Raw genomic sequence first — 22,536 nt, forward strand, 5'->3', positions numbered from 1 at the left:
CAGTGATCCCCAAACCAAGTTTGTAATGTGGTTGGCCCCAGGGCAGAGCAGACAGGGGTGGCTTCAGGCCCCAGGGCAGTGCACAGACAGTGGTGTGGGGGGACTTCAGGCCCCAGGACAGAGAAGATAGGGCAGGTGGGGCTTCAGGCCCCAGTGGTGTCAGTCTCACAAGCTTAGCTTGGAGGGATGATGGCTTCCTTCTGTTCCCCAGAGCAGGAACAACCAAAACTGACTACTGTTGAGCTTCAGTCTAGGGCTCTAGAGCCTCAAGAGAAAAGACACAGTCCCAACCAGTGCTCTGAGGCAAACCATGTCTTTTATTATCACCATTTCCCCCAAACTTAATGGGATTAAGCCATAGAGAAACCAAGCTGCTTCCGCATGTTAGTTTTAGCAATGTCAGTGAAGACCTGGCAGAGGTAGCCTATTTTTAAGTCCTGTTAGAAGGACGCTGTCCCTGGGTATATGTGTACCTTTGGGACACTCAGAAGCCCAGTAAGGTTGTTCCCTGTTAGGCTCACTGTGGCCTTCCTCTTTGTGGTCTTTCCTCACTCCTCCTTACTTTCCCTCCTTCCTCCCTCCCTCCATTCCTTCCATCCTGAAAGAACAAACTCTTAGAAACAGTCACATCTGGATTGACAGGGCTGTGGATCGACCAAGGCCAGGCACAATTTTAAGAATCAAGGCGTTTTCTCTGAAAGACACCAAAGCGACTCTTTTCACCAGAGAATTTAGACTCTTCCTATAAAGCACCAGACATTCAGTGCTCTCTGATGGCAGCGGAGGTTAGCTGAGCAGTGCTGTCTGTGGATTGCAGATAAGGAAAAGCATCCTACTTAGAAAGATTTCTACACCAGGATAAGAGACCCTGAAAACCTTTTCTGGTAATAATTTTAAACTGCAGTCAGTGTCTACATGCTGGAATGATATGTCATTCAGCTGGAAAGGTAAACTACATCAATGTCCATCACCATGTCCTGCTGAGGTATTTGAGTACCATTTCTGACAAGAGAACAGCATTCCCATCTCCTCTTTTATTTTATTATTTGAAACATTTTTTATTTATGTGCATGAGTGTTTGCCTGGTGACCACGAAGGCCAGAAGAGGGCATCAGATCCATTGGAAGTAGAGTTAGAGAATGCTGTGAGCTGCCATGTGGGCTGGGACTCCATCTCTACCCTCTGAAGAGCAGTGATCTTAACCAGTCAGTCATTTCTTCAGCCCCTCTTGCTCCCTCTCCATAAATGACATCTCATTCTTATACTACATTTCATGAAGGTTTTTACTTAGGAAAAAATAAACTATCAGTTTTTCCTGTTCAAAATAGGGTCTGTCCACTTTGCATATTTTTCCCCATACAAGCCTGAGAACTTTGAAGATCTTAAGTACAGATTTATAAACTGACTCTTCCTTCCTACACAACAGCTTACTATTTAAAAGGCCAGCACGATGCCTTTTTATCATTTAAAGGTGATAGACATTAGATAATCTATAGAACCAAGTGTGTGGAAATTAAAGCTATACACACATAAGCGGGACAAACTCTGCGATACAGTGCTTTCACTAAAGTTTTTTGTTTTGTATTGTTTTGTTTTTTCTTCTCTCCCAAAATTGTATTTCTCTGTGGAGCCCTAGCTGTCCTGGAATCCTCTCTGTAAATCAGGCTGGCCTCAGACTCTGAGTTCTGCTTGCCTCTTCCCTCCAAGCCCTGGGATTAAGGTGTGAGCCAGTGCCAATGTGCCCCTACAGCTCTTTTTAAGAAATGTGTCTTTCAAGATGCCCTAAGACCACCATCACCCAAACAAGGTGAGAAACACTGGTTTATGCTGACTGAAATGTATTAGGACAGAGAGAATTAACTGGAAAATTACTGAGTGCTGGTGGTCCCTAGCACCACCCCAGGGGCTTCTGTGCCAGCACCCTTCGATGCACTGGGTGCTAGTTTTGACTGAGTCCGTAGCTCATATTTATCTTGAAATACTTCAATTCTACCTATCTGTAGCTTTTCAAATATAATAGCAGACAACACTGACTTTTAGTTCATGTAGAAAGTAGAGTACTTAGGGGCTCAAGTGCAGAGATAGGCTACCTTTCCACTTCTGATTACAGAGATTGAACAATGTATATTTCTTATACTTTAAATAAAATCAAGTTTTAATAGAAGAATAATGAGAAAGTCTCTGACTTGACCAGAGTCAATTTTTTTGTAAAATTAATATATTATAAAATGTGAACAAATGAATGAAATAGAAATGAAGAGAGATCTGTGAAAATGAAGCTTACAAGTATTAAAGAAGGGTAAGAATACCACAGCGCAAATGTTAAAAAGGCCCTTAGAATCTCTGCACTGAAGATGCCCACTAAGTTGAATCCAGCACTTCCCAAACTGGTTTGACCAATCCTTTTGTTACAAAGCATTGGTAAAATCAGCACCCCAAGGAGAGTCTCTCTGAGCCAAGACCAAGTCTGATGCTAACACCTTCTCCTGGAATCCTCTGTTCTTTTCCCTCTTCTTCTTGGCAGAACTAATGATCCAAGACCCATGATGCTTCTCCATGAGTTTTCTCTTCCCAGTGGAATCTACATTGCTTCATAGGATGTTTATTCATCTGTGTATGTTTTGTGGCTTAGTATTTGCTTTGGTTGATGAATGCATGCTGGCTTTGTGATAAGCACAGGGACCGTACAATATCTTTCAGATTTAGAAAAGGAAAGCATGGTCCAGGTCAAGAAACTCACAGGGGGCAGAGAGACAGGCATTCAGACTGAATGTGAAAATGGAAACAGAGAAGGTTACTTCCAACCAGGATTCTCAGGGACTGGACTACCCTCCCAGTTAAAGCCATCACCAACAGAAACCAAACATGTTCCATAGATGGCACTGGTTAAAGCCAACGGGTCACAAAGCAAAAAAACCATGAAAATGGGAAAACAACTTACATGGGGGGAGGGTAGGTATGAGGACAGGAAGGAGGTAATAGAGATCGAGGTGTGAGTAATCAGAATGGATCATCTACACACAAGAAATGGTTGGAGAATATTTTGATTTGACAAAGACGAAATACATCGAACCTGATGTATAAGCTTATAAGATCTGTAAATTAGGCAGCCAATGACAGTGATTCCTGAGAAACTAGAACCAGAAGAAGTAAGCCCTGGACATCTCCACTGTGATGCTGTGACAGTGACTGACTCACCCCTATGGAAGGAGCTTTATAGACTCACTGGCGGGTGGACAGACCAAGGTGTTTAGTCATTCAAAGACAGTGTAAAGGAGAAAACCACACAGGCAGGAGTCCAGAGCACTGTTGAGGTTCCCCATGTGTGTCTGGCTGAGTTCCTGTGCAGAAGAATGAGAACTAGCAAAAAACAGGGTTGAAAGAATCAAATGGGAAGATGGATGAGGAGAGCCTGACCGTCAGCTGTGGTCAGGAAGAATGTCACCATCCATGGAAAACCTCCTGATTTGTGGGGTCTGTCTACTGGGAAATAGTTAGTCCCAGTGATCCCTGCTCAAATTTTAAAACCAAGATCTGGAAAGTTCGAGCCATTTCCTAGAAACTTAACTACTTCTCCGAACAAAGCATAAGGACATTAAAAAGCTGGACAGAATTTATATTTACAAAATATACCTCTCAACGGGTAAAATTCACAATGTCTTGTGCCCTCCCACCCAAAGCTATCAGTCTCCTAAGGAAGCAGTATCATCCACACAGAAGGAGGAGTAACTCCATCCAGTGGCCCAGAACTGCCACAGATGTTATAATTAGCAGAAAGCCATTTAAACCCATACAAAAATGTGCTCCATCTTTCCCCAAAAGAGATGGGAGAAGACATTACAAAGAACCCAACTTGAATTTTTAGCAATGAATTCTACAATGTTTGAGGTGGAAAATGCACAGAGTGAGATTGATGGCAAATCAGATCTACTAGTAAAACAAGTACTCATGTAGACATGAGGCTAAGTTACCCAAGATCAAAGGGAGAACAGTTAGCATCTGCAATGCTGGTGGATTGTGTGTGGGCTTCAGGCTGTACAGTATGTCCATAATTAAAGACTGAAGGAGGGAAGAAAGAGAGCCAAAAGCATAATTACTAAAAACATTCCAAATCTGATAAAAACCATAAGTCTACAGATCAAAACTTTGATAGACAAAAACATAGCATCCAGAAGGAACTAGATAGTTTGTGCATTCCACTAGTCAAGAAAGTAGACTCATGGTTAAATTTCTTCTTAAGGGACCTGCAAGGAGCACATAATAGATGCAAAAGGAGGATAGGGGAACCTGAAGTTTTAAAAAGAAGGGGACATTGGCCTGCTTTCCTCAAGATGCCTAGCCATCATCTTTACTTTGGGTAAAGGTGGCTGTTGCCTGCACTTGTTTGTTGCTCACGTTGAGTTATGAGGCTGACGCCTGTCCCTGTAACCAATGACAGTCCTGCCGTCACATCGGCCTTGCTCAGTGACTACTTGCGAACAGACGGGAGGCAAGCGTCACTCCATCTCTTACACTGGATGCTGTATTCCCATCCCAGCTTCTGTCTCTGACAGCTCCAGGAAGTTCTAGGCCACAGGAGAACTGGTGATGTCTTTCAGGTATCACTTGGCCCTTTCCATAGACTCAGCCTGTGCCATGGTGGGTGTGTGGGCATTTAGACTGCCCCCAAGCAGGGCAGGGAGCTGGAACTATGAGAGGAAGAAAGGAATTTCCTTCCTCATAAAGTGACAGGCAGCTGTTCCCATGGAGAGCAGAGAATTCAGAGTATGGTGGGGAAAGGTCCCCGTTTCAGCCTGCTTTAAGCTGCAGGAAGTGCTTCTGTACAATACTAAAAACCAGCCTAAATCAGGATCCTAAATTTGTAACTAACAGGAAATCAGACACATAACTGTAAAAAAGAAGTGTTCATTTAAGGCTCTAAACCAAATTCACCAAATTTAATTTATTCATCCAGATGATGGTACATCAAAAAATAGTGAAAATAAATAGTTTTCTTTAAAAAGAGCCACAACTGTCCTCCAGCATATGTGGTAGACTGAGTAATGAACCCCCCCACCCCCTGTGGATGTCTGTGTCCTGACGCTTGAAGCCTGGAGCTGTCTTACCTTACATAGCAAAGAGACTTCTCAAAACTGGATGAATCAATCACAGATCTGGAGATGGGAGGGTACACCTGGATTCCACACATGGCCCCGGAAAACACAGGAACCAATGATTAACATTCATAACTACACAAATGCATGCATGAACGGAAGAGACGATCAGGGTTGCAGTCCCAGGGAGCCAGCATCTGTGCAGCTGGATTTGAAGGTGAATGAGCAGGCCTGGGAATGTAAACTTCTTCTAAGAACTGGGGCAGATGAGAAATCTTTTCTCCAAATAGCTCCAGAAGGGGACACAACCATAAGCACACTTTAATTTTAGTCCAGTGAAACTGAGGTCAGACTTTCAGAACTATAAGATAATATATTTGTGGGCTTGTAAGCCATGAGCTTTGGGGCTCCTTGCTGTAGCAGCCATAAAGACTAATTCAGCTGGCTTCAGCACAGAATTCATGGTAGTGTGGTAAATTCTAGTCTTTCATACCAATATCCGGAAATGAATTCTAGCCTTTTTGTCACTAATACTATTCCAAAACTAAGTCGAGGGAAAGATCTAAGTACAACAAATGGATGATTTCTGAACAGCGTACGTCCCTCCATCTCTATGCAAAGCCTAATTAAAGACTCACTTTCATCCTGGTCTACGCCCTGACCCTGTCAGCATTTGTAGGCAAATGATCATAAATTTTCCTCCCCTCATTCCCCATTAAATGGCTTGAATTGCTGAGTCTTGAAGGGATGGTGATTCAGCTAGGAAGTTGCTTTCAGAGATTGTTATTAAGCTACAAGTGTTCCTTCAACAATGAGACCCTTAGTCCGTTTATGGTGCTCCCTAGCATAGCTGGCCCCGCCTCCCTGCTTCCGAACAGCTGTTTGCCCAGCTTACCACAGACACTCAGCAGACAGTGACTGCTTTGAAGTAATCAATGTTTTCCTAAGTGGTGCAGACCAGCTAGGACAAAGACAAGAATATCCCCACAAATAGCTTCCTGTGACAGGGCTTAGAGAGTGTAGGCTTTCAAAAAGGGAAGGAATAAAAGATTAAAAAACAAAAAACAGAAACAAAAACAAAACCAGACCGTGGAGCTCAGTGAGGTACACTGAATTCCAGTTCATCCCAAATAACTGATGATAGGGATCAGCCTAAGAATGTGATGGACTGTGTGGACTGTCAGCTTGCAAAATAGCCCTGGGTATGAAAATGGTTTGAGATTTAATTTAATCTCTTCGATGATCTAAAGTCACTTCAGGTGCTTGTGGTGTTCGCAGCCATGAGTATTAACCATCAAAGGCATGGGGGTGTCCAACGGTTGAAGAATTTGAGTCTTCTATTGACAGGCTTCTTAAGAACCTCAGCCTTACACACGCATGTCTGAAGTTCAGGTCTGGACACTTATGAGGGCCTGGGAGTGGCCTAGGGCACTTTACAGTGAGGGGCAGGCCTCCATCAGGTTGAGCACACCTTCATGTTTCTCACCAGGCTTGAACATGGTGGAAGACCCTTCAGGGTCTGGGGTCTGCTGTCGTGTTCTGCATGTCCCAGCGTTCTCCTACCTGCTCTTCCAAGCCACATTCCAAAGCACGGGGCAATGTGACCTTCCTGAACACTGTTCCCCTTGCCAGGGCCTTTGCTGAGCTATGGATAGCAGATGAGTGCATAGCTGCATCTCCATTCTCGTAAGCTCATGTTCCTTACAGTCTTGCTATCTACAGGTTCATCAACAATGGCTGCAAAAACCACCAGGAAAATTGGGCAAAAACCAAAACAAAACAAAAAACAAAACATTAGAAGATAACACCATGGCTCTTGGGCATTTCTGTTTCAGATTCCAGTTAGGAAGAAGTTTTGTCCAAAATGAGTATAGCCCTTTCCACTCTTCCAAGGGCAGAGCCCAGCGCTCTGAGATAGAAAGGCCTGGAATGCAGCAAAGTCCGCACTGGGGTGTGTGGGAGTTTGCCTAGTACTCATGAACCCCCTGGTTCTGTTCCCAGTACCAAATAGTAAAACAACACATAATAGCAAAAAAGCCTAGTTAGGATGAAAGCTACAACTGAATGTCATGTGTTCCCGAAGCTCTGCACCTGAAGGTCTGGCCCTGCTGAGAAGTGGTAGACTCTCTAAGAGGGGGCCTGCTGGGCTCATCTTCAGGTAGTCCGAGTGAGTCTTCAAAGGAGACTGCGGCACCTCAGTCTTTTTCTCTTTCACTGCTTGCTGGCCATGAGGTGAATGGTTTTTCTCTGCTTCACACTCCCGACCCTGATGTAATGTTTTGCCACAGGCCCAGACTCACAGAGGGGACGAAATCTACAAAACTGTAAGTCAAAACAAACCTCCTTGTAAGTTGATTGTTTCAGGCATTCATTATAGTTACAGAAACCAAACCTTGGAATTTTAATTTTTGTTTAACTATCAAAAAATAAGGGAAATCTAAGGTGCAAAATGATAAGCAGTTGTCCTACCTCCACTTGTGGGGGCATTAGAAAAACTACTTTGATAAGATGTATCAAGAGATCTTAGAAATATTGACCCAGCTTTTGGGATTCCATCCTAAGAATGGAAAGAAAAACTTTATATAGAAAAACTTTATATAGAAAGATTGACTTTTTTTTTTAAGACATGATTTCTCTGTGTAGCCTTGGCTGTCCTGGACTCACTTTGTAGATCAGACTGGCCTGAAATGATCACAGGTATGCACCACTGTACCTGGCAGATTTATTTTATTTTTAAAGAATAAATCATTTATAATGAAAACTGGAGGTAACCTAAATATCCAACAGTAGAAAATTAAGTAATTTTAATATACTGTAGGATTATTATGCATTTTATTAAATATTTTTATAAGACATCATTATAAACACAGAAATACTTGTGTTACTCTGCAAGATGAAAATGGCAAGGTAGAAAATAACATACACCTTACAGACGTAACTGAATATTTTTAATGCATGGTAAGAGGACCAGGAAATATATAATTTAAAAATCATCATATTAAAAATTATCAAGAAATATATCATTTAAGAAACTGTCCTACCCACAAAAAAATTTTAAAAATAAAAAAAAATTGAGGGTAGGATGGAATAATGAATACTTTTCTCTTAATATTCTGCTTTATTGTACAATATGGGTGCTTTGGGTGCATGTATGTCCTGTGCTTGCAGTACCTGTGGACGCTAGAGGAGGACAGTGTATCTCCTGAGCCTGGGGTGACAGACTGTTGGGAACCACCATGCTGGGAATTGAACCCTGGTCCTCTGGAAGAGCAGTCAGTGGTCTTAGCCACTAAACTATCTCTCAAGCCCACCCCTTTATCTGTCCATCTTTTACATTAGCTGTCCCCCTCTGCAGAGGAGGGGAAATGCTTAAGATCTATATCACTGAGTGATTATTTTGGTATGGCCTGTTACCCTCTGGTGGAAGGAGAGCCACTGGTGGCCATTCAGAAGAGAGAAGTGCTTGGAGAGCGATTCCTGGGTGAGGCAGTGTCACCAGAAACCCTCATCTTGCATCTTCCTAACGTTTGTGCTGTAACTGCCCATGCAGGCTCCACCTGAACATGACTACTGTTCAGTCACAGCTCTATTGTAGTCTTTTCAGCTCTGTCCAGTTTCCCTTGTCATGGTCCCCAACATTCTCCGCAAGCTAGCCATCCTCTATCCTAATATGCTAACCCCACTCCTACAGCAGCTGACTTCTTTCATCTCCTTGTTCCATCCCTTCCTACCCAACGCTACCATTTTCCCAGGGCAGCAGCTCTATCTCAATAGGACATTTGCCCAGAAGCCCTGCAATGAATGTGACCTCTGAGCTGAGCCCTCCAAGAATCCAAAACCCACGCCCTTGACCCACCTCCACCACGTGGTTCTCTACCGAGCTTCCCTCACCTACCTAGAGGTGAACGGCAGCCAGCTCCCGTGGTCTCTGTCATCATCTAGTTCTTAGTAATGGCGGTAGCAGAAGCTCTCCAAGTCTCTCCTGAGCCCTCAGTGAATCTCCTTAGCTTTGTCCCCAGACCCCACCCACTGCTCAGCAAGCTGCCATTACCACGAGCCTACCAGCACCACCTTCTCCTGTTTGCTTCAGTGAATTTACTCAAACCGAGTGGTTTGGGGAGGCCAAACTCAGCGTTTCTTAGTAAAATGAAGAAGCTCTCTGTATTTGCATCCTGGATAGGATAAAGAGTCCAGACCCTACAAAGCTGTAAATTAAGAACAGTGATCTTGACTATGTGTTTGGTCCTGGGCATTTGTGGTGATTTGAATAAAAATGGCACCCATAGGTTCATATGTTTGAAATCTTGGTGCACAGTGGAACTGTTTAGAGAAGTTTAAGAGGTGTGGTCTTGTTGGGCTCTGAGGGTACAAAAGCCCACACCAGGTCCAGTCTCTCTCTCCCTGATGCCTATGGATCAGGATGCAAAGCTCTCAGCTACTGCCCTAGCGCCATGCCTGTCTGCTTGCTTCCTACTTTGATGATCACGGACTAACCTTCCAGAACTGTAAGCAAGCCCCCAATTAAATGCTTTCTTTTATGAGAGTTGTCTTGGTCACAGTATCTCTTCACAACAGAACGGTAACTAAGACAGCATTTCACATGGGGAGGTAAATCTAAACTTAAACGAGCCCCATGACAGGCAGTCCCACTTCACAGGTGAAGACACTGCTTGCGTTGACTGCTGATCAAAGCCACAGAGGTGGTCCCTGAAAAACGCAGGTGGGGACCCAAGCCAGGGCTTTGTTACTCACGCAACTTCAGAAGACGTGACCGCAAACTCTATGACTGAGCAGGTCGTTATATTGACCAATGGGAAGACTATAACAAGGGTGGCCACCAGGGAGAGCCCTGTCTCTCTGCAGTGTGGGAGCCACCCCAAAGCCCAGGTGACTGCTGACAGGAGAGCATGTGCAGGCAGCAGAGTTGCAGCTCCTGGGTTTGCAGGAAATTCTGACCAGTGGAGATTTTTATGCCATTTTTGGGCATGCAAATTCAAACTTTTCAAAAAGTTAACTGCCTCAGAAACACACCAGATTACACACTCAGTCCCAATTCTCCGGGTGCCTCTTGGGTCTTTCTTGTGACACATGCTTCTCCCTCTAACATGCCAGGGCCCCTACCTACACGATCTCCAGCATTTCTGCCTTGCTGATGTAGCCATTACCGTCCAGGTCGTACATGCTGAAGGCCCACTTCAGCTTCTGTTCCAGCTTGCCCCTCAGGTCACACTCAGGGCTATGATCAACTCTCTAAAGTCTATTGTCCCGTCTCCATTTGCATCAAAGGTATGAAAGACATGCTCTGCAAATTTGGAAGCATCCCCATAAGGGAAAAAGTTCCCATATATTTTCTTAAACTCTTCCATTGATAAGTGTCCACTGGGGCAGTCTCTCAAGAAGCCTTTGTACCACTCCTGGATCTCATGCTCCGGGAAGTCCGTGATCTCCAGTAAGTCCTGCATGACTTCAGGGCCCAGCTTGCTGTTCTGCTTCACCATTCTGGCCACGAAAATTCAACTGCAGAGAGAAAAGAAAATACACATCATAGTTTGTAGAGCTGTCCTACGTGATTATCAGGTGTTGTTCCTTGGGAAGAGGGAAAAGAGCGTTTTCATGCAGCCTTCCCTGACTGTGTGCGGTGAGGGGCAGCATGTGTGTGTGTGTGTGTGTGTGTGTGTGTGTGTGTGTGTGTGGCAGCGTGTGTGTGTGTGTGTGTGTGTGAGGAAGCATGTGTGAGTGTGTGTGAGTGTGTGTGTGTGTGGCAGCATGTGTGTGTGTGTGTGTGAGGCAGCATGTGTGTGTGTGTGTGTGTGAGGAAGCATGTGTGAGTGTGTGTGTGTGTGTGTGTGGCAGCATGTGTGTGTGTGTGTGGCAGCATGTGTGTGTGTGTGTGTGTGTGTGAGGCAGCATGTGTGTGTGTGTGTGAGGCAGCATGTGTGTGTGTGAGTGTGTGTGTGTGTGTGGCAGCATGTGTGTGTGGCAGCATGTGTGAGTGTGTGTGAGTGTGCGTGTGTGTGGCAGCATGTGTGTGTGTGTGTGAGGCAGCATGTGTGTGTGTGTGTGAGGCAGCATGTGTGTGTGTGTGTGTGTGTGTGAGGCAGCATGTGTGCAGTGTGAGGCAGCATGTGTGTGTGTGTGTGTGTGAGGCAGCATGTGTGCGGTGTGTGGCAGCATGTGTGTGTGTGTGTGTGTGTGTGTGTGTGCATGGCAGCATGTGTGTGGGGGGGGGCAGCATGTGTGTGTGTGTGTGTGCGGTGCGTGGCAGCATGTGTGTGTGTGTGTGTGTGTGTGCATGGCAGCATGTGTGTGTGTGTGTGTGTGTGTGTGCATGGCAGCATATGTGTGTGTCTGTGTGTGTGTGCGGTGTGTGGCAGCCTGTGTGGTGCAAAGTGCTCACATGGCACCTCCGGAGCCAATGCTACAGTGGAGTCCCATGATGCAACTCAAGCAAGCTTCACCAGGAACATCTCAGATTCACTATGTGTTTGATTTTGAGTTAATTGAAAACTATTTTTAGATTTACTTGTTTATGTGCTTGAGAGTTTAGTCTGCATAATGTGTTTGATTTCATCCTCCTGTGGTTAGTGCCTGAGGTTAGAAGAGGGATCCCCTAGAAGTGGAATTATGGATAGTTGTGAGCAGACTATCCAGGGAACTGAACTGGGGTCCTCTGGAAGAGCAGCAAGTACTCTTAAGCCCTGAGCCACCTCTCCAGACCTGGAATTAATATTGCCAATTGCTCACATCCTCCATATTCCCTGGTGGGATCTTCTGTGGAGTCCTGACCTACAGCAGAGAGCTTTGCCCTACAGTGGCCCAGGAGGCCGGGATGCTGGGCAGGTGAGATTATTTGATGCATTTTCCACACAAATCACAGTCTCACAGCATGCATGGGTTTAGCAGGATTTATCTCCACTGTACATTAAGGAGTGTTTGTATTTTTAAGTATTTTTTCATTGAAAAAGGTTTATTCACTTATGTGTACGTATATGTTTGAATATACAGAGGCCAAATGAGGGTATCACATGGTCTTTGCTGCTACCCTTCACCTATTTCTTTAAGAAAGGGTGGGGGCAGGTTTTTTTTAGGCTAGGCTGGAAACCAGCCAGCAAGTTCCAGCAATCCTCCTGTCTCCGCCTCTCCCAGAGATGGGGTTACAGATCTGTACTGTATGTCCACTGATTGCGTGGTGCTTGGATCTGAGCTGGGAACCTCATGGGTATACAGCAAGGGCTTAACTGCTGAGCTGCCTCCCTAGCACCATGTTTCCATTTGTAAAGTAGAAGTATACACTCCCGTGTTACTCTTTTCTTGGCACGGTGTGGGGGAGGAAGTGCCTTCCATGGGGGTGGAGGTGTCGCTCTCAATACTGGCTTCCACTCACATATCCAGTTAGTGTTCATTCAGCCTTTCTCAGACTTCCAGAGATGTGGATGCCAAGAGTGAGATGTGACCTTTCCCTTAGGACACTCAGCCGTCGGTACACAGGGGGTGGTGGTGGCAGTGAGGGGACCCATGGAGGCAGAAGACTGGGTCCGGTGCGGTGGTACATGGGTGGTACATGGAGGAGGGACACTCTGGGGGAGGCTAGAAAGGGGCAGAGGTGCCATCACAGGACATTGCTCAGAGGGGATAATGCCTGACTTTAGTCACGAGCTTTCAGACTGTTGTGTAGTGTTCTAGTTTCCTGTCTGTGAATGATAAAATTCTCTAACGAAAATCAACTTAGTGGAAGAAGGGTTTGTTTCAGCTTGCAGGCCACACTCCTCCACTGAGGGTAGCCAGGGAAGGAACATAAGCAGGAACTTGAAGCAGGGACTGTGACAGACTGCTGCTTGCTGGCTTCCTTGAAGGCTCAAACCATCTTAGAGAATGGTGCTGCCCACAGTGGTGTAAGGCCTTCTATATCAATTAGCAATCAAGACAATTCTCCAAAAATATACCCATAAGCCAATCTGCTCTAGGCAATTCCTCTCCCAATTGCCTCTAGGATGCTTGGGTGACAGGCAGTGCTCAGTAGGACTTGTAGTCTGTATATACCCCTTCACACAGAAGCGGCTCTGCCCTTTCACTTCAGACGACCTGAAGGACAACAACCTGACCTCTGATTTTTCGTTTTGGGATTCTTGTCATTTGTATTTGTCTCTCCTGCTGCTGTCTACTCTGCAGGCAGATCTTAATGGCTGTTAGGCTTTGCCTCTCCAAGGTCCATCACAAAACACACTGTGAACTAAAGGCAAACAAACAAACAAACAAACAAAAAACAAAACTAAAGAACAAGTAGGAAAAGCATCATGGGTAATCAGAAGGATGACTAATTACTAGATGGACACAGATGCTAGACTTGGAAGACTAGTCTCCCGGAAGCAGGCTGGCTTTCTGGTGCTATTCATCGTGCTGGAAAGCACCAGGTGCTTGGAGTTACACCTTGGTCTCAGGGCCTCTGATACCAAACTGTTTCTGAGGCCCTCATTCACGAAATTCCTACCGGGCAGCATTTGTGTGGCTCACAGGGCTCAAATTTCGTTTGTAAAATCCATAGATCAGGAAATAGGGATCGTCATCAATCACCTGACTGGTTAGTTTTGACTTTAGGTACTTGTAACTGATACATAAAATTGAACATATGTGGCTTCCAATGTGAAGTTTTTATAGAGACATGCCTAATGTGATGATTAAATTGGGCATATGCATATTCAGCCTCGCAAACACTCACCATGTCATTGTGATGAGAGCATTCATCTTCCTTCCTAGCTATTTGAAAACACAATACATTAATGATACCCCCTACTTTGCAGAACACCGGAGCCTAAGCCCCCCATCGAGCTGTGGCACACCCTATCTCACTCCTTTCTAGGATCTGAGTTCTGCATTGAGGTGGGAACCCGACTCAGCTCACATACAAGCTACCTCTGAGGGGTAGGTTGAAGAGGGTGTTCCTTCAACCTACAACAGCTGCAAGGAGACCTCATCCAGGTCCCTACATTTATACAGAGACAAATTAACTTACAGATGAAGCCCAGATTGAATAACAATCCAGTAACGTTCACTTTCCTCCTCTGGAAGTGAAAATCCTCCCAAATGAAGAGGGAGCAGTTTATGAGAATTTTAAAACCCTCATTTGGTTGTGACATTGGCAATTTGCCTGAGGCCAGAATTCAGAAACAAAAGTTGATACATAATGCATAGGTTTGAAGGGAACCAAAACACTTAATGAAATTTACAAGTGATTTCAAGTTCTTTCAGGATCTCTGTAGACCTCCCCTCTTGGTGGATGCCATGGCTTCCAATCAGATTGCCACTATCCAGTTTTGTTATATGCAAATCATCTGGTACCTGAGTTAGGAGGGGATTGCTATTTTAATATTTCAATCTACCTATTCAAATAAATCATTTCTTTTCCTGTAGAAACAAAGTTCTATTTCTTAAAAACCAACTTAATGTCCTTTTCCAACCTTTACAGAGTACTTCTCACTTATTAGCTGCTTTATACAAGGAACAAATTGCCTCAACATTTTGGCTAAGTCTCTCACAAGACTAATCTGTGTGCAGCTATTTTTCAGTAAACACTAATTAAAGCACATTAACAAACTCATTAACACAGAAAGACCGTAACACAAAGAATAGAGCATAGCTTGGTTGTTTGGGAAGCAGGTGTTTGCAGCTTAGTCCAGTCTTCATCTCTGTAGTTGTCAACAAATACTTGACTGAGGACTGGTGTCTCAACCTGAGGAAGCCATCTACCCTTGCTTAGTCGGACACACGACAAAAGCCTGAGAGACCCATGACAGGCTTTCGTTCACTGGGTAGAGAGGCCTGAAGGTTGTTTGCCTGTGGGAAACAGGACTGTGTGCCTATTTGAATCCAAAGAAGGGCACAGAGAATACTGTCAGGGAAATACTACATTAAATAACAGTCGGGGAAAAAAACTGCAGAAGCAACAGTTTCACCTTGGGTCAAATCTTCTTCATCTCTGCACACAGTCATTAACTGATTTTGAGCATAATGGGACAACTGCTCAGGACATAGAAGTGAAGTGCTTGTGTTCAGGGACTGGAGAGAGTTCATTAGGAAGAAGCACTCCCCTTTCAGAGGACGTGAGTTCCGTTCCTACCACCCACAGTCCACATTAGGAGGCTCACAATTGCCTGTACCTCCATTCCTAGGATATCTGCCATGAACAACGGCACACACATGCACATATATAGACATAAACAAAATAAGATTCTTTTAAAAAGAAAACATTTAGGTTCAAAGGCTAGTTCTGTTGTTTAATGGTTGAACAAACCATTTAATTTGGGGGTGCATCTCAGTGAAATGAATTCAATACTGCAATTTCACTGCCTTGATATGAGAATTCAATGAGGTGGTCACACATATAAAGTTATAGTATTGAATTAGGAATGGTTTTCATCGTAACCATAAAGACTGGTGTGTTGCGAGTTTGGTCCCCAGTGGTACTGAAATGAAAGAGCTGTTAAAAGTGAGGTCCAGTAGAAGGTAGGTAGGTAATGGTATTCCTCCATCACAAATGATGTAATGCTCCTTTGAAGGAGAGAGGGTGAATCCCATGGATTACTTCCTGAGACAATGGGTTATTACAAAAGAGCTGGCCTGGCCTCTTTCCCAGATCCCGGTTTCTCACCTTGCCATGTGACCTCCCTCTCTGTCATATGTGTTTCTACCATGTTGTGATATGATCTGAAGGCTCTAACCAGAGGTCAAACAGACAGAATCTGAGAATCTGCCCAGGTGAAATCTTCAACTCTAGACTTATAAAAGTCTCTGTGTCAATATTTACCACCTAATCGTAGTCTTCCAACCTTTAAAACTATGAAGTAAATGTCCTTTCTGTGTGAATACAGCCCCAGATATTTGTTTTCGCAAAATAAGAGACTAAGACAATGGTCCCTCACACATTACTCTGTAGCATCTTAGCCACCTGTGATAGGCAGGGCAGGCTTTCTCCATTTTATTAGCAAAGAGATCAAAACTCAGAAAAACTAATTGACACGACCTAGGTCAAACAGCTTGTGGAGAAGCCATGAGCCTAGACTGCTGTCCATTGGCTTTCACTCTGCCCTATATCCTTTATGAACATGCAGAAATTACAACAGTTTAATAAAGAGTTAGAAGGAAGCAGATGAAAAGGAGCAGACAGTCTCCTGTTGTAACCCCTTTACACCACAAATAGGTACTGAGTATCTGTCGGGAGAGACACAAGACAGGGGACAGGTAGGCAAAGAGCCTTTTATGGAGTTTATAGTTGGCGGCAAGAGACATACAGAAAGAAAAAAACAGTAAGAGAAGTGTTGGGTGTACATGTGCAGTGGAGAAGGTAAAGAGTAGAAGGGGGAGTGCCCGGAGGGTTAGAATTTCAAATGAGAAGTCAGAGAAGACCTCACTGAGAATGTGCCATGGCCAGAGCAGAGCAGGAAGAAGGTCACATGGGTAGTGAGAGCAGCTAGCTAAATTGTTCTGAACAGGGTCTTAGCATGACCCAGAATGTGGCAGAGTGGAAACATGAGAATTGAGAACAGTGGGGCCATTGGGCCAGTGCTGTGGACATTGTGCTGAGACAGACTAAAAAGAGAAAAACCGAGGGGGGCCAGTGAGGAAGGCCCTGTGTTGGAGTAACCTTCCTTCACATTGTGTGAGGAAACGTCTCTGGACTGTTCTGACAGAGAACTCAGTGCTGGCAGGATACTGCTATTGTCAATTCTGTGTCCCACCACTGGGTGTTCTAGTTTGTGAATGTTTGACTTTCCTCATTTACCTAGAGGCACTCTAAAAGATGTTCAAGTGTTCTCTTACTGCTGTTTGGTTATAATAAAGAGCTAATGACCAATTTCTGGAGCAGGAAGTAGAGGACAGAGCTTCGAGAGAGAGAGAGAGAGAGGAAGTCTGGGATAAGAAGGCAAATATGAAGGTTTTGGAACAGACACAGAAGAGAGCAGAAGGGCAGAGCAGAGCAGAGGTCATAGGCAAGAATAGTTGGGTCAAGTCTAGATGGTAGATGAGAATCTGCCCAGGTGAAGTCCTCAACTTTAGACTTATAAAAGTCTCTGTGTCATTATTTACCACTGGTGGGTTGGAGGAAGTCCTATAGCCCTTCAGTGACCTAGACACAGGCTGTGCTGGCTGGAAGGGTGGTTACAGCAGGAGAAGGGACATGTAGCTGGATTCTAGGCAGTGGCCTTGGGTTGTAAAGTAGAGAACAATAGCAACAAACAGAACTTCAGCTGGATGCTGAGTGTCTGGCCTCAGTAGCTCCAAGGATTGACACAAAGTTGGGGAAAATATAGAAACAGGGCTTTTCGGTGAGTCAGGGCACATGGTAATCCCTAGATGTCTACTAAAAGTGCAGCTGCAGAAGACGAGCTGCTGAGAGCCCAGAAGTCTGGAGTCAGGAGTACATGGAGCCAGCAGCAGACAGAGCTTACAACACTCAGTCTCGGAAGCCAATTCTCCTGAAGACTGGGTCCTTATCACTGTGACATTCGGACCTTAAACAATGGGATGGAACCGGCAAAGGAGAGTGAGGAGGCAGAGCTAGTGGGAACATACAAAGAGTCTGAGTCCTACCCCTCAGTGGGCATGCTTCACACCCAGTTCTGCCCATCAACCCTAGTTCAAGGCTGCCCTGAAAGCTCCTGGCTTCCTACTGAATCTTGTCAGCTTTCCCAGATTCCCATCTGCTCCATCTCAGTAAAGGCCTCCCCCCTGCCTCCAGTTGCTCACCCCAGGACTCAAGGATCGCCTGTGACTTCTTTCACTTTAATTCCATTGGCATGGGACATTGATTTTCTAATCAAAATTTCAAATCCACCTTGCCTACCATCTTCATCACCACCCCAGTGAAGACGACAGTGGTCCTCACTGCTCCTCTAAGACCTTCCTTGCCTGAGCTCTTTTCATCTAATTTCCTTTCTTCTTATCCCAGTTCTCATCTATTTTCCACTCAGCGCCTACGATGACTTTCTAAAAACACAAGCCATACTATGTCATACCACTGCTACGTTCTCTCTCTTGCTTGCTTTGGATTTCGAGATAGGGTGTAGGAGCAGAAGTTGGCTTCAAATTTGAAATGTTCTCTGTGCCACATGCCTGTCTTCTCAAAATCCTACAGGGCTCCCCATTACCCTCAGATTGTGTGGTCTGTACTCCCTCTGCTTGCCCACAAGCTGTGCAGATCCTGAGTAGACTCCTGCAGTCTTTCCACTGCAGACACCTGGCTCACTTAATGATCTTTGTTTCAGTTCCGCTTTTCCCCAGGTGGGTCCATGTCCCGCAGGTGCTTCATTAAACACTGACATCCTATTTTCAATAGTTTCCTCCAAGAAGGGTAGTGTGGAATTTCTTAACTTATTTTGGGCTACACCCAATCTTCCAGGGGGAAGAGAAAGAGAGGAAGAAAGAAAGAAGGAAGGAAGGAAGGAGGGAGGAAGGAAGGGAAGGAAGGAAGAAGAAGGAAGAAAGAAAAAAGTGTAGAGTTTGGTCAGAGATGGAAAAGAAAAACATGTGAAGCCAGTTTTTCCATCAAAGAAGAAAAGAAATCACAACCCCAAACAAAATAAACAAAAACCCCACCCCTCCTCCAGTAAAGGCAATGGCGACTAGCCGATGTTCTTTCAAGGGCAAGACCTCCCTTCTTCCCTTCTGCATCTGAGCAGGGAAGGAGGAAGCCTTGCACTTCTGTGATTCCCCAAAAGGTTTTGAAAACTCTGTAGCTTCATTCCTCAGCTCCCAGAATTAGATTTTCCAGGGAAAAGCCCATAACTTACCCTAGACAGCCTGGCTAACTTTGGAGGGGAAGTCTCAATGTAAGCTGCACTGTGGTCTCCTAAAATGGTATTTGTAAGGTGCTAGCAGCTGAAGTCAAGTCTGCTGCATCCAAAACAAAGAATCCCCAGAAAAGAGCAGGGTGATGAAAAACGTCTGTCCCCTGTGGAAGCTTCATCCTGTCCACTAAGCATGGTTTTGACTCTTCTGTTTCAACTACAAAAACACAACTAGAAAAATGTCAGGAAAATTATAAACGCTATGGATGAATGGAGAGGTGTGCTGTTTTTCATGACTTGTTTTAGATGCCATCTGACTGATGGTTAAAATCCTCAAATTCATTTCTAGGCTGTCTGTCTATGGTTCTCAGTGGAGAAAAGCATGACTGGGCAAGAAGCCGAGGGACCTCTGTTCCCTCAGAACTTCCCTTCAATAAACTCAGCGGAGTGTGACAGGAGGCCACCCAAACCAACACAAGGACACAGGCAGATTAGGAAATTAAACAGTGATGCCTCAAGGAAGAGGTGAGGTATGAAAGGAGGACTGGGGAGCTGTGTGATAGCCCTCGACCACATTTTTCTCCTCCAGCCTGTGGTATGGGCACAGGACTCGCAGCTTGCTGAAGAGGTTGGCGAGATGGCACCACAGTTAAATGAGCTTGCTGCTCTTGCAGAGGACCATTTCAGTTTTCACTGAAAAGTGGACCATTCAGTTTCCACACCCAAATGGCAGCTCACAGCTACAGTTTTAGGGGACCTCTTCTGGCCTCTTTGGACCCGTGCACACAGGTGATACACATAAATTCACACAGGCTGGCACACAAAAATGATAAAGAAAAAGAAAACTTATGTGGCTTGCTGAAGTCATTTGAACAAATGTACAAAGCCACTGCTTACAGTGAAGTCTCTTTCCCAGGAGAATGGCCCGTATGTCTTGAGTGATGTCACACGCCTGCGCCCACTTTCCCTGCAAAAGGACATCAGCTGAACTGGCACAGAAAATGCTCTTGCCCTGGAGGCTTGATTGATAGTTTTTTTATGTCCCCTGAGGCATGAGATGAGGCCCAGGTTTGCTCTGGGTGAGCTCAGGGGTAACAGTTTCTAAGGCATTGGAGACCTTGCATTTTAGGCTAGGCAAGGATTGGCCTTTGGCTCTTTCCAAAGTTTTCTTTTTTACATTAATGTCAATAAAACATGTATTTTGATAAAAAAATCTAAATAAAGCATTGTCTAACAATATTCTAACCTCCTCTTAAAATATAGAAACATTACTTTTAACTAAGCTCATCACCAAAGACTGCATCATTTTGGTAGTTTCTTGCTATCTGCATGGGATACATTCTGAGATCCTGTGTGGATGCCTAAATCCAAAGAGAGTACCAATCCTATTCATAGCTATGCTGGTTTTCATATACATATATATCAATGATAAAGTTTAATTTATAAGTTGGAAACAAGAGATTAATAAAAACTTACAAGAAAATAAGGCAATTGTACTGCAATAAAGGCCATTGAATTGTTTGTTGCTAGAGTTTTCCATGAAGCAGTTTTGGATATAGGTGGACATAGGTAACAGACACTGCCAGCAGGTGAGGTGGAGGAACAATGTGACTGGCTGTAAAACATTTCACAACCTGTGCTTGGTGGCTCACGCCTTAACCAGCACTCAGGAGGTGTGTGTGTGGGGGGGAGAGGGCTCTGCAAGCTTAGACCAGCTTGGTCTACTAGTGCATTCTCGGCCAGCTGGAGTCATATGGTGAATAACTTTCTTTGAAAAAAAAAAATCTAAGGAATAAGAGGCTGTAAAAAATGAGAAACCAACTAGCCTGAAAGCACGTTAGAGAAAACAGCCAGCTTCTCAGGCATCCCTTCTGCCGTCAGCTGGTCATCCAGCTCATGTCTGGTTCTACCCTTCCTGCATAATCCATGGTCAGCATTTGGAGGCTCATTTACCCCGTCCATGTAAATGAGCCATGAGTTAGTGGACAGGCCCCATGAGATGGTCACTGTCCAGGCCTATTCGTACTATACAGCTGACCCAGCACAGAGACCGTGTGAGTGTCAGAAGTCAAGAGCTTTGGAGAAAGTCCCTATGTCCATGGCCACTTGACTGCTGTGGCAGACTTGACTACAGCCACATTATGGGGTAAGGCTGGGGGTACACTGTGGCCTCAATAGTCTCTCAGGGTTGCCGCAGTCCAACCAGATGGAGTTGCTTGGAATTCTGATCTCAAGCAATGTCTGCTCAGCTTAAGGCACTAAATATTCTTATTTTTAATCACAAACTATGGCTTAACAGTAATCACTGTGACAGCAGACAGGGCACAGAGCTTCCTAGACTAGGGGAGCAAACAGATCAGTTTCAGCCATCCAGGCCAATTTGCTTACCAGCAGCTGGAGGACCAGAGGCTCATGTCCCCAATTTTAGACTTCCTCTGGGGGCCACAAATGCATTTAGTAAATGGCTCCAGGCCCCATAGAGTCCAAGAATAGTTCATAATTTTTAAAATTTATTTGGCATATGGCTTCCGGGCTTAGAAGGGATAGTTCTATAAAAATACTCCTACATGGGGTAAGGAAGTAGCAAGAGTCTGCGGTTTGGGACATAGTTCATAGAAGTTTTATTAATATTTTTCTTTGAAAGTCTGTGATTTCACTCCAAGGATGAGAGTTATGAAGCAATGAACAGCCGTGACATGCAGCTGTGGTCCCAGGGGAGGGTGACCTATCTGCTCCCACCTCCACCCCTGCTGTTTCCCCTGGCTGGGAGGTTTCTGTTGTTTGAATGGCTGATTATGCTAAAATGTATTCTGGGATTCCTCATCCTGACTAGCATGGCAGGATATACTATCTATCTACAAAACACGTGCAACAGTTGTGTTTTGGATGTAGAGCACGAGACACCCATTGACCAGATAGGAGAAGTTATGGAGTGCCTTATGTGATGCTCCTGCAGGGTAGGTGACAACTAAATCAGAGTCACTATTATAGCAGTGTATCATGTGGCCCTGGGGACACGTCTCCTCCTCTTAGTTACTATACAGTAATTAGGCACAATTGACACCTATGTCCTCATGCTGTCCAGAGGACTGAATGAGAGAAAGAGAACCTCCTGCTGCTGAGCAATGGAAAAAAAAATCAACATCATGCCTGGCTCCAGCAGATGTTCAATAAACACCATTAACCTAAGTAAGATAAGGGTACTGTCCCATTGGCATACTTATAGAAACAAGTGCTCCAAGGGTGTGAAGGAATTCTCCCTCTTGCCCAGTGTCCAGGAAGGTGATGCACAAAGAAAAAGAGCAGGAGCCATTTCTCTCTAGCCTGACTCCCATTTGGGTCATTACCTAGCTATGAAAAATCTTTGTGGGTCTGTACTCCAGGAGGCTAGCCCCTAGGTCAATGTTTTCCATGTGGTGGTCATTATGACAACCAGAAATGAAGTGCATGGGTCCCCTGGGAGTTGTAGCTGATGAGAAGGGCTCTGGATTTCATCCTGCCTTCCCCTCTGGTTCTGGGGAGGCTATGGCTCTGTAGCAAGATACCATGGATGCTTGATGAGCGCCACAAAACAATGACTTTAGCCATGTGACTCTGGAGTTACAGAGCAAAAGTGGTGCTGAATACCTTCTGCAGGCAGAGCCTTTAGCTCCCTGACACCA

At 44.8% G+C, this 22,536-nt stretch overlaps 1 pseudogene; it reads right to left on the reverse strand.

Moving 5' to 3' along the window:
* Nucleotides 1-22,536, reverse strand: part of LOC132650845 (neurocalcin-delta-like) — a 117,469-nt pseudogene that overhangs the window by 9,731 nt on the left and 85,202 nt on the right.

The sequence above is a fragment of the Meriones unguiculatus genome, assembly GCF_030254825.1.
Source record: "Meriones unguiculatus strain TT.TT164.6M chromosome 13 unlocalized genomic scaffold, Bangor_MerUng_6.1 Chr13_unordered_Scaffold_34, whole genome shotgun sequence".
Taxonomy (NCBI): domain Eukaryota; kingdom Metazoa; phylum Chordata; class Mammalia; order Rodentia; family Muridae; genus Meriones; species Meriones unguiculatus.